Genomic DNA, 13841 nt, shown 5'->3' with positions numbered 1-13841 from the left:
GGTATCCATGTTTTGTTTTTGTGAGATTGGTGTAAGTCCATTGATTGGCATCCGATATCCATTTATGTTGTTTATTTGTTATTCATTTGTTGCCTTTTCCAAAGGAATCACTTGGATCATCTACATATGATCTCAAGAGGTGAGCATCTAAGAAGTTTTGCATCCCTTAACCCTCACCCTTTTTGTTCTAAACCTCCATTTGCATGTCAACTCAAACCAGAAAAATATTGTGCAAACATTTTCACTTCTTTTCAAACTAGAAACCTAGGCCTTAAGCCTTTGATTTTCAAACTAGAAACCTAGGCCTTAAGCCTTTGATTTTCAAACTTCATTTTCATAATACTTCTTTTGAATTGAATTCTAATCATACTTTGACTTCATCTTTTATGAATAAATTCTAATTGATTAATTCCACTCATTCAATTGTTTTGTGGCTCAAGTCCACTTTCTTGATAAGTTTTCATACATTAGCCATAGATCTCAATTATCTTAGTGGTTGATGTAAATCTCACCTTTTGTCCTTAGTGATTGAATTGTAAGACTTCCTTGCTTATTATAGGGCATGGTCCCTCACTAGCAAGTTGAAGCTTTTTTTCACATGGTGGACTTGTGGTTGTATAGGTTGAGTTTTCTCCCGTGGATAATGAAAGACCTTAAGGCTTTTGTTTAAAATCAACCCATTCATGTTTTGGAAATCTTTTAGCCGAACTACGAGGTTTTGATCCTGTAAAGGTACGTAGGCAATGGATCCTTCCATCCAAACACAAAAATAATAAAAATTGTATATTCTTTCCTCATCCTCCCAATCAATGTTTGTACAATAAATATGTTCATAAACAATATCTTTTGCAACAATTTGTGAAAAGGGTTCCCTAGGAGTACCTAGGATGCATTGGGTGCCTAACACCTTCCCTTTGCATAATTACCCCTTTACCCAGATCTCTGACCTTTCATTAGTTTTCTATGTGTAAAACTTCTTAGGCTTTTGTTCGCTTTTTAGCCATTCCTTTGGATAAATAAAAGTGCGGTGGCGACCCTATCTTTGTATGCTTTGCTTTTGATTTAGTCAATAAATCATAAAGTGACGAATACACCGCTACAGTCTTGTACGTTGAATTAATGATGAGCACGGTAGGAAACATGTTGAGCAACTTAATGGAATGAGGATGAGTCCAAAATATGTATCTAACGGTTATTCCATCCTTACACGTTCGGTACCTAAAAACATAATTGTTATCATCCAAAAGTTTTAATAATTGTTCCATTTCACTTCTATCCCCCCTTAGCGCCTTGTTATTTTGGTACCGAATATTATACACTTGCTTGATATTTTAGAAGTTTTCGGATATTTTACGTTTCAAACTTGCAAGGATGTTTTTCGATTGAACCAAATTCAATGTCATGTCTGGCAAACATTCCTCTCTTTCGACATGAGGCGACACACAATTGGATGACATACTAACTTTTCACACAAGTCATGGTTATGTAAACCACATATGACATCAAATCTTTATTTCTTATTTGCCAACATATAACCACACAACTTAAAGTGACACTCACATTTTCTTGAACCGATGCCATCTCGTTTAAAATTCAAGAGAAGAGGTCTATATTTCCCTCTTCTTTCACATGTCATTGTAAAAAATGCACCTCTTCTATCTGAACAATTACCGGACCTTCCGATTACCACACCAAATCCTAGTTTGGAGGTCTTAGTACGAATCCATTGAAACATGTGATCACAAAAGTCAAATTCTTTCTCATTTTTAAATTGGTTGTCAACATCTACTTCCTTCACAACAACACCTTTGACATTCTGAGACACAACATGCTTGGAGAAAATATTGGGGTGCACCATATCTAATGAAAACAGTTACAACAAAATACTCAATAAATGCTAATAATGTAAACAAAGTTGAAAAAATGATAACAAACAACCTACAAAGATGCATCTCCGGACGAGTTCATATAGAATCCATAAATGTATCTATGAAAAAACGTTTTTAAGACTACAACAAGCTTAATGTGAGCAATGAGGATCTTGAGTGAAAACAAGTATGAGTCTGTGATCATGCATGTAAGTGTTTTATCAATTTATTCCAAAAATTCATTTTCGAAAATATCTGACATGCAAACGTGACAGAGATTTCAAAATTTCGCCTAAAACCTCTGTAGATGCATTTCCGAAATATCCACGAGACCACTCAAATAACAATTTATTTGTTGAAAATATCCAGAAATGCATCTTTGAAATAGTTTTTTGTTTTAATATGGGATAACACTTGTTTGCCGCATCATAAAAGTGATGTATAGTACGTCCGAAAATATATTTCTAAAATCCGAAGACATTTTCAATTTTCTATAAAGTATTTTTTCACTCGATATAGGGTGAGATAATAAATTCAAAAATAAAAGAGAATTCAATCAACATCCTTCTCAATAGGTCCATCATCAAGAAAAGACAAAAATAAACCCATTTCAAAAATTTAAACCCTAAATCAATTTTGTAAAAAATAAAAATCCTAAGGGTTTGTTCGGATTGATGGAATTGGATAGAGCGGAATGAAATAAAGTGAAATGATATTCTATTGTTTGGATTATTTAAAATTCTATGAAGTGGAGCACAATTGAATGGTATGAATTCCATTCCATTCCATAATTTAACACCATATTTCCATTTCATAATTTAACACCATATTTCTTCACCTTCAATTTGAATGGACCAAACAACTTACCTATTCCGTTTTAAAATTTCTAAAGAATGGAAGGAGATATTCAATTTTGTTTCATTCCACTCCGCGCCCCTCCGACTTTGATATCCAAAGATAGTCTAAACTAAATCAACAAAATCATCAGCTACACTAAACTCAACTCGTCGATGAAAGAATAGGCCAGCCGGAAAACGCAGGGTTGATCTTCAACTTCCAGAAACAGTGAGGAATACAGGGTTTCCCTTTATTTTCGTGATTGATAACATATATCCCAACATTTAGTTTTTTAATCAATCAATAGTTAATTACTCCACATCTCCCTTTATATGAGCTATTTTTTCGTTTTTTAGGGTTTGTATTGGGTTCACCAACACCGTGTGTTGTAGTTTCAATCTTGTGTTTGAAATCATTTTTCCCACTAAACATAATTGAATTTTATGCATAATTGATCTTCAGGGAATTTGCATTTCAGAGGATTAAGTTGTAGCAGTTGGTGTCGTCGTCAATGTAAGAAATGACTACAAACCCTTTTGATGGCTGTGATCCGGAAAATGATGATATCTCGAAAATTGAGATAAACCAGGATTATGCTCGTAGGTTTGAGCATAACAAGAGGCGGGAGGACCTCCATCGCTTTGAAGAGTTAAAACAGAAGGGTGTTATTGTTATAAAAATTTCGGAAAGATTAAAGGGATCCAGGCTTGAATTGTGAATGCAACACTTTCCTTATAGTATTTCAAGCACTCTCGATTGTCTTAGAGTTCTGATGCAGGAATACCCAGGATAATTCAGCCTTATCGAGTTAGCGCAAGACCGACGAAAACCCGAATGCAACGAAGAGCGTCTGGAATTATTTAGAGGATTTTCGGATTTTGTGTGTTTTATTCTAAATCCGGATTTATGCTTTTATAGGCCATGTTGATATTGTTTCACAAGGTAGCGACTCTTGGTGAAGCAATGTCCTTTTCCAATAATCATAATGGTTGGCCTGCAGCATGTTTCACCAACAGTTGCATGGTTTCGCGATGTGCCTAAGTGCTCAAGTGCCATCTACAAGCCGCCACTAGCGCCCTACGCCCACGGACCCGGTCCCGGTCCCGGTCTCGGAGTCGGAGTCGTAGCCGGTGTCACCGGTGGCGACACCGGCGAGTGGTTGTAAGGATGGGACAAGTGGCATAATGCTTGGGACCACCATATGTGTTCATGTGACACTTTATCCTCTTTTGTCCTTTTGTTGAGTTAATGATATTAACTCTTTATAAGGACTTACAAAGTGAGTAAATCTTCCAATGTGGGACTTTATCTCATGCATTTATTAGCATTAACTCACTTCCACCATTTGTCATTTTGGAACACACTTGTATTTAATAAATTACAACAATCCCCCACTTGTTCTAATAATGACAAATCCAATTCCAGAATATAGAAAGCAAAAAGTGTTAATACAGTTAGGTATCTTTCGATTTGAACTTAACCTTAGTAAAGACAACGCAAAGCCTAATCGGAACGTTAGGCAGCTATTCTTTGAACCATTATCCCATGTGATCAGACCGGCGTTGCTATACACACACTTTTAGAGGTTCTTCGCCTACATATCTCGCATAGCACTATTTATGGCCATGTGCTCTTCCTGTTTTCATGAATTTTTCATGAGATAAACTCCAACTCTCACCTTAAGACGACACCATCTTGAAGTTCATATAGGTGAAGTTCAATTCGTATCTATTTCTTGAGATACGTATCCTCCTTGATATAGCACTTCATTAAGAGTTTCTTTGAAAACTCAACCCTCAGTTTGTAATCGTCAACATTATCGCGGAATGTTGCATAACCTTCCGAATCAACGACTTGTTGTTACCCATTGAATCTTAGGTTAAAATGTGTTAACTTCAGATTGGGATGCTATCATTGTCGGAACCCTTATTCAAGGAGTTTTAACCCCATACCTTTCGAGGTAGTCTTTACTAAATCTCTGGCCAGTGGTTTAGTAAATGGATCAGCCAAATTATAGCTTGTTTGTATATATGTTAGTGAAATGATCCCATCCTTTATCATTTTTCTCACGAGAGAGTGTCTAAGACCTATGTGTCTAGACTTTCCATTGTACACTTCACTGAACGCTCTAGCCAGGGTGACTTGACTATCACAATGTATCAATACTTTTGAAACATTGTCTTTAGCTAACGGAACCTCCAATAAGAGGTCCCTCAACCATTATGCTTCTTGTCCAGCAGACGCAAGAGCCACAAACTCTGATTCCATGGTTGAGAGAGTAATGCATGTTTGTTTCTTGCTTTTCCAAGAAATCGCACCTCCAGCTATCCACCCAGTTGTAGATTTATAATCTCCTACACTTGATATCCAACTTGCATTGGTATATCCTTCTAGTACGGTAGGAAACTTACCATAATGAAGGCCAAGATTTTTGATCTTTAACAAATATCCGAAAATCCCAGTTATGGCCTTCCAATGTTCATCATTTGGATTGCTAGTAAATCTACTCATCTTACTAACTGCAAAAGCTATGTCAGGTCTGGTGCATTGCATTAAGTACATTAGACATCCAATTGCACTTGCATATTCCAGTTGTGCCACGGTTCTCCCATTGTTCTTTTGAAGTTTGACACTAGGATCAAATGGAGTGTTTACTTCCTTAAAGTTTAGGTGTTTGAACTTTTCCAACATTTTCTCAATATAATGTGTTTGATTAAGTTCATAACCCCCACTATTTCGTTTTACTTTGATCCCTAGTATAGTGTCAACTAGTCCAAGATCTTTCATCTTGAATGTGGGAGTCAAAAATTTCTTTGTTTCTAATATTCCATTCATTTCATTGCTGATAATCAACATGTCATCAACATATAGACATAGAAATATCACAACACTTCCGCGCACCTTTGTGTACAAGCATTTGTCACAAGAGTTTGGAACAAACCCATTTTAAATTATGGCGGTGTCAAATTTTTGATGCCATTGCTTTGGTGCCTGTTTTAAACCGTATAAAGACTTAACAAGTTTGCATACCTTTTGTTCATTTCCAGGAAGCATGAAGCCTTCTGGTTGCTCCATGTAGATCTCCTCATCGAGATCTCCGTTTAGGAGTGCTGTTTTAACATCCATTTGATGAACAATAAGGTTATTCAAGGAAGCTAGTGCAAACAAGATTCTAATTGTCGTAGTTTTTGCTACCGGTGCATATGTGTCAAAATAATCAACACCTTCCTTTTGTCTAAATCCTTTTGCTACTAGTCTAGCCTTGTAGGTGTTTAATGTACCGTTACTCTGAGACTTTTTTCTAAACACCCACTTGCATCCAATGGGTCTTGATCCCTTTGGAAGATCAACTAGTTCCCAAGTATGATTTGACATAATTGAATCCATTTCATCTTGGATAGCATCTTTCCAAAAAGAAGCATCCCTAGAAGCCACTGCTTCCTTATATGTTTTAGGATCATCTTCTACTTGAAGAATAATAGGAATTTTATGAACATCATTCTTGCTATTTCCTTCAACTAAATAAAGAGAAATGAGTTGGGAATTGATTTCATCTGGTCCTAGATCCTTAGTTTTTCGTGCCCTTTTGCTTCTCCTTGGTTCTGATTGTGTTTCAACAATTCGTGTCGAATCTTTGTCACGAGATTCTTCAATTGTGGGATTTTCAGGCCCCTTATCCTTTGTGATGAGATTTTCAAAGAATTCCACATCTCTGGATTCAATAGTTACATTAGACTCTAGATTTAGAAGTTTGTATGCTTTGCTATTTGGTGCATATCCTATGAAGGCACATCTGATTCCTCGAGGACCCAATTTTGTCCTTTTGGGATCCATGTTCTTGTAATAAGCTACACACCCCCATACTCTGAAATAACCAATACTTGGTGGTCTTCCTTTCCATTTCTCATATGGAGAAATACCAGTTGTTTTTAAAGGAATCCTGTTCATTATGTGACATGCGGACAATAGTGCTTCACCCCATAAATTAAATGGTAATTCTGAATGCATTAACATAGCATTTATCATCTCTTGATATGTTCTATTTTTTTTTCCGGCCATGCCATTTTGTTGTGGTGTGCGGGGCGTAGAACATTCGTGTATGATGCCATATTCTTCACAATATGCATCAAATTTTGCTGAGAAATATTCTCCGCCTCTATCGCTCCCAAGTACTTTTATAATTGTACTTAATTGATTTTCTACTTCTGCTTTATATGTCTTAAAGGCATTAAAAACATCATCTTTATGCTTTAAGAGATATACATGTGTGAACCTAGAGCAATCATCGATAAACATTATAAAATAACGGTTTCCCCCACGGGTCAACATACCATTAAATTCACACAAATCAGAGTGCACAAGATCTAGCACGTTTGTTTTTCTTTCAACACTTTTGAAAGGTTTCTTTATCATTTTTGATTTAACACATATTTCACATTTTCCGAAATCATGAATGTTGCATGATATCAAACCGAATTTAATTAGTCTATTCATAGTACTAATACCAATATGTGCCAATCTAGAGTGCCATAAGGAAATAGATTCAAGCATATAAGCAAAATTAGAAATTTCATTAATAATATTGTCGGTAGTACAAAGTTTGATCATTCCTTCAGCGGAATATTAATTTGCCCGATTCATATACAAATTTAATACCCGGTTTTCCCAATAAGTCCCCACTAACAAAGTTTCTATTCATATCAGGAACATGAAGCACATTAACAAGAGTGACTTTCTTTCCAGAAGTGAAGTTGAGTTCGACGGATCCTGTTCCAACGACTTTAGATCGCACTTCATTTCCCATTTGCACTTCTTGTCCATCATTGACTTCGGTATAGGTTTTGAATGCTGTTTTATCATAAGATACATGCACAATTGCACATGTGTCATACCACCATCCTTGCACTTTGCCTTTGATTGCCATAATTTCGCTTACCGTAGCGATTATGTCGTCATCGGCATGAACAACATTGACCTCATTTTTGGACTTATTGTGCCTGCAATCTCGAGCATAATGTCCGGGTTTGCCACATAAATAACAACCATTTTTAGTACCTTTTGGTCTGCCAGAATTCTTGAACTTGTTGTGTTCTTTCCTTGGGCCGAGATGGTTTTTCATGCCATCATATTTTTTCTTTCCTTTAGCGATAACAGCATTTGCTTTAGCAAATCCAGCAGACTCAGTTTTTTCTCGATCCTTCGTTTCCTCCTCGATACGAAGGTGTTTATGAAGTTTCTCCAAAGAAAAGTCCTCAGAACTATGCAACAATTTCTTTTTGTATCCTTTCCACGAAGGTGGCAATTTTGCTATTATTGCACCGACTTGGAATGCTTCAGGAATATCAATTTTCACGGCTTTTATTTTATTCACGAGAAACTGTAACTCGTGTACTTGTGCAAGAATCGGCTTGGAATCCAACATCTTAAAATCAAAGTATTTAGATATTAAAAACTTTTTCGTACCTTCTTCTTCGGCCTTGAATTTGAATTCGAGTGCGTTCCAGATTTCCTTTGCGGATGCAGTATTGGTGTAGAGATCATAGAGACGATCAGATAATGTGTTCAAGATGTGTCCACGACAAAGCAGTTCATCTTCTTTTCGTTTCTTTCTCTCCTTTTTTACTTCATCAGTGTCATTCTCAGTTGGTTCTGGAATTGCCTCCAGATCAGGATCCAAGACATATTGAATTTTCAGGGCGGTCAGGAGAAATGTCATTTTGTCTTGCCAGCGAGTATAGTTTGTTCCATCGAAACGATCTAACTTAACAAGGTCCCGGTTCATCAGTTTGATGCTTGAAATAGAAGTGTCGGTGGCCATGATTTGAGATACTATAAGACTGTTATAAAAATTTCGGAAAGATTAAAGGGATCCAAGCTTGAATCGTGAATGCAACACTTTCCTTATAATATTTCAAGCACTCTCGATTGTCTTAGAGTTCTGATGCAGGAATACCCGGGATAATTCAGCCTTATCGAGTTTGTGCAAGACCGGCGAAAACCCGAATGTTTCACAAGGTAGCGACCCTTGGTGGAGCAATGTCCTTTTCCAATAATCATAATGGTTGGCCTGCAACATGTTTCACCAACAATTGCATGGTTTCGCCTTTGCAACATCTCATGAAGAGTTACAATCGCGACATGCCTAAGTGCTCAAGTGCCGTCCACAAGCCGCCGTTGCATGGTTTCGCCTTTGCAACATCTCATGAAGAGTTACAATCGCGACGTGCCTAAGTGCTCAAGTTCCGTCCACAAGCCGCCACTAGCGCCCTACGCCCATGGACCCGGTGGCGACACCGACGAGTGGTTGTAAGGTTGGGACAAGTGGCATAATGCTTGGGACCACCATATGTGTTCATGTGGCACTTTATCCTCTTTTGTCCTTTTGTTGAGTTAATGATATTAACTCTTTATAAGGACTTACAAAGTGAGTAAATCTTCCAATGTGGGAGTTTATCTCATGCATTTATTAGCATTAACTCACTTCCACCATTTATCATTTTGGAACTCACTTGTATTTAATAAATTACAACAGTTATTAATTCGGAAGATGATGATGATTCGGGGTCCGGATCATCTGATGATGACTATGAGCAAAATTTCAATTCTAGAAGTGAAAATAAATTCTTTGAAGTCTTAATTAAGGTGAAGAAGAAGGATCCTATTCTTAAGGAAAAGGATGTTAAGTTTTTTTGAACCTGATCATAGTATTGAAGACGAAAGTGGTGATGAGAAGCGTGAATCAAAAGATAAGGACAAAAAGAAATGGTTTTTGAAGGATGTGATGGCAAAGCATTTGATCGAGGAGGGACCAGATTTTGGCGATGAGGAGGAAGGAAGTAAGGGTAAAAAGGCAATGTCTTTGAATCAGGAAGAGACAGATTTTGTGAATAGGGATGGGAAGAAGAGTTATGTTGATGAGCAAGAGGAGTTGAAAAGGGCTTTTCATGACGCAGCAGAAAAGGACGGTTTGGAAGGCGGGGAATGGGATTTTCAGGAGAAGGGAGGTGAAGACGAAGTTGAGAGTGAAGACAAGGAACTTAATGAGAAACTGGATGAATATTTCGGTAGAGATGCAGAAGTAAATGAAAATTCTAAATTTCTAAGAAACTATTTCAAGAACAAAATGTGGATAGACAAGACCGTGGAGAATTTGAATGTCGGAGAGGATGAATTTCAAGAAATTTCAGAGGATGAGATAGAAATTGAGAGGCAGGAAGAGTATGAGCATAGATTTTAGGAAAATCTGGGAGATAGAGTGTTGGGTCATGCTCGTAAGGTGGGTGGATCAGTGAGGAAAAAGACATACAAGGAAAGAGCAGAGAAAGAGCAAAGAGGAGAGAATGGCAATAGCACAAAAGGAAAGGGAGGAGTTGAAACATTTAAAGAATGTCAAGAAGCAGGAAATACGGGAAAAGGTTAAAAAGATCATGAAAACTGCAGGGATCGAAGATGATGATGTTATCCCTTTGTCTGCTGCAGAATTAGAAGAGGAGTTTGATCCAGAAGAGTATGATAGAATGATGAAGAAAGCATTTGATGATAAGTATTATAATGCAGAGGATGCTGACCCTGAATTTTGTAGTGAGGGCGAAGAAGACATGGAGAAGCCGGACTTTGAAAATAAGGATGAATTACTTGGGCTTTGAAAGAAAAGATTGAGAATACTAGTGATGATGATATCGTCGAAAGTGAAAATGAAAAAGAAGAAATTCCCAAGGAAGGTAGTAGTCGGAAGAGGAAGCGTAAAATAGCACTTTTGGAAAAAGCTAGATTCTAGACAGTTAATGATGGATGAGTACTATAAATTAGATTACGAGGACACAATTGGGGACCTGAAGACAAGATTCAAGTATGCCAAAACAAAGCCCAACAAATTTGGCATTATTTCTCCAGAGATACTATTGATGGATGACAAGGAATTGAATCAATTTATTTCCTTGGAAAAACTTGCTCCTTACCAAGAGGAGGAATGGAAGCTTAGCAAACAAAAAAAATACATGCTGAAGATGAGGGTTAAGGAGATCCTTCGCGCAGCAAGCATGGATAAGAAGTCAAAGGTTGATTCTAGCAAGATAACTTCATTAAACTGTTAATCAGGAAATAATCAAACACATTTATTGTAAATAATTTACATTCATAGAATAGAAAATTGGTCATTAAGAGCTGTAATTAGTTGTGATTAGTCATTATGAGTTGTAATTACCGACACTATTATATATAGTATCAAATGCAATAAGAAAGACATCAAGTCAGAATTTCTAACATGGTATCAGAAGGTTCGATCTAACCTGTGAATCCTTGTTCTCTTGGCTGAAATAGCGACACCCCACTGAGTCGCTCTTACCGGCAAAAATTATTCTGCATGGGAATTTCAATTCAAGATGTATGTTAAAGGAAAGGGATTATGGAGTCATCTAGATGATGTTTCTAAGGCACCGACGGAGAAAACTGCTTTAGATGCGTGGGAAACTAAAGATGCTCAAATCATCACTTGGATTCTCAAGAGTATTGATCCTCAGATGATCAATAATTTACGCACTTTTTCAACTGCTCAAGAAATGTGGAATTATTTGAAGCGCATTTACAACCAGGACAATTCGGCAAAACGTTTTCAGTTGGAGTTAAAAATAGCCAACTATAAACAAGGTGCTTTGTCTATTCAAGAATACTATTCTGGTTTCTTAAATCTCTAGACAGAACTGTCGCATCCGCGAAAAACAACCGGCGGGAAAAAGCAAAACAAACAGAGCCGCCACCGTGTGTTATATATCCCAAAAGAGGGAAAGAAAACGCTCGAAGTAAACCTGGAAAAGACATGGTCCCGCGACCAAAGAGAGATGGGATCGGGAGTCGGTTATGCGAAGGGAAGGTATTAGCACCCCTACGTATCCGTCGTACTCGACGGGATCCACGCTCAAAAAGATAGAAGAAAGGTTGCTAAACACTGCTCAAAAGAATGCACACTCACACTAGAAAGAAACACAGGTGGAAGAAGAGGGGAAAGGGCTCGCTAGGATATCGCATCCTATGCCTACGTATCTCATCTGGAATGAGAATCAGAGCTACCGTAGTTAGGCTCACGCACGCCGAAACAAAACCAACACAGGAAACCGACTGCCAATCGCTGGACTTACGTCAGACTCCACACAAACAGGAAAACATGGAAACCGAATGCCAATCGCTGGACTTACATCAGATTCCGAACCAAAAACACACACAGGAAACCAACTGCCAATCGCTGGACTTATGTCGGACTCCAAACACACACAAAAGGTTAACCGGACGCTGAGCCGTCAAAAGCAACAAAGAAGTTGAAAAAACAAGCTAACAGGAAGTCTGGTACTCGAGCCTGCTAGCTGTCAAGCAAACACACGCAAAAAAGGAAAAGGGTGAAAGGAAACAAGCTAAAAGGGAGTCGGGAACTCGGACCTAAAAGCTGTCAAGCAAAACTCACGCAAAAAAGGAAAAGGGTGAAAGGAAACAAGCTAAAAGGGAGTCGGGAACTCGGACCTGAAAGCTGTCAAGCAAAACTCACGCAAAAAAGGAAAAGGGTGAACCGGACGCTGAGTCGTCAAAAAGCAACAAAAAAAGTTGAACAAACAAGCTAACAGGGAGTCTGGTACTCGAGCCTGCTAGCTGTCAAGCAAACATACACCAAAAAAGGAAAAGGGTGCCCGGAGAGATCTCGAACGATCTCCTGCCTACGTACCTCATCTGGTATGAGGATCAGGGTAGTTCCCCTTAACAGGGAAAGAACTTCTAACCTAACCAGAGACTGGGAAATGACAAACTAGAAGGGAGCCTGACTCGAGCCTAATAGTTATCATGCAATCCACAATGGTCCTAGGTTGAGGTTTCTATCTAACTTGCACAGGCAACAAGCTATCCTAAACAGCACAGTCAAACACAAGAGCAAGCATACACACAGTTAGCACACACTATATACAAACAAAGTGGGCTCACATAGGGTTAGGCTTTAGTCAAGGGGTCATGTCAACCTCGACAAACAAGCCACTGTAACAGGTGATGTTAGCTCTTATCCCTAACATTGAGAGTTAGGGTGAAGCAGATGAAATGGGAAGTGAGGGGTGTGCCTCACAGCTCTTATCCCTGGCCTGGGAGAGCTTCAGACAAATAAAAGTGTGGGAGTTCAGAAAGTGGGAACTCTTCTATCCACATATGACTGACACAACAAAGATCTTAGGTTAATATCCACAATGCATCAACACAAGGTGTGTGAGCAAAGTGGATGACACACTGAGTAGCAGGAGATGGATTGCACATCTCTTTTATCTGCCCATTGCCTCAAAAGAGGGCTTTTCCTGCTTGACACAAAGATAAACAAACACAAGCATTGCCTCTTAAGGAGGGCTTCAGACAGGTGTCTGCCCAAGTAACAAGACAGGTCTTCCAGACTACATGAAGTCAGAGAGTTATACCTATGTGGTTAAGCAACCAAGTAAAAGCAAGTTCAAAATGAACTTAAGCAACTTATGTACCTGAAAAAAATCTAACTCAATCAGTATACCAATCAAACAATCAAACAGACAGTTAATAGCCAACAGTCAACAGTACACAGTCAAACAAGCAATGCAACAGTGTGCAAGGCACAAGCTCAACTCAAATGAGCCAATATCCACCTAAAAAACAACTCAAAGTTAACCAATCAAGCAAACATCAATGCTCAAGTGAAGAAGCATCCTCAACTATGGACTTGGATGTGTAACCCTGAAAACAAAGCTCAAACATAAGCAACAAACCACTAGGGCAAGGCCTAGGGTCAAAGAAGGAGAAATAATCCAAAACAGAACATGAAACTTAACATGAATCAATCTTAATCAATTAAGAACACAATCCAAAAGGTCTCATGTCAATATCATTCACCAAATTCATTTCATAAACCAAACATGGCAAGGTATGCAAGTTGAAAGCACATTGTGACAACAGAATGAACAAATGCACATTAATTCAAAAATGATTCAATTAATCTCAAGAAAATTCATGGGTAAACAGAGCACACAACATGATCAACACACAAAAAATTAGAGCAATTGGGCATGATTAGGCATGGTAATCAAATTTCATAAGGCAAGGCAAACATAAACAAGCACATGTGTGACAACAAATGTCACACCA

General features: G+C 38.1%; 1 pseudogene; it reads left to right on the top strand.

The window, feature by feature from the left end:
• Window positions 1–3225: 3225 nt before the first annotated feature.
• Window positions 3226–13841, top strand: part of LOC127111156 (uncharacterized) — a 36816-nt pseudogene continuing 26200 nt past the window's right edge.

Source organism: Lathyrus oleraceus, chromosome 1, assembly GCF_024323335.1.
Source record: "Lathyrus oleraceus cultivar Zhongwan6 chromosome 1, CAAS_Psat_ZW6_1.0, whole genome shotgun sequence".
Classification (NCBI taxonomy): domain Eukaryota; kingdom Viridiplantae; phylum Streptophyta; class Magnoliopsida; order Fabales; family Fabaceae; genus Lathyrus; species Lathyrus oleraceus.
This window is presented reverse-complemented; position numbering and strand designations above follow the sequence as displayed.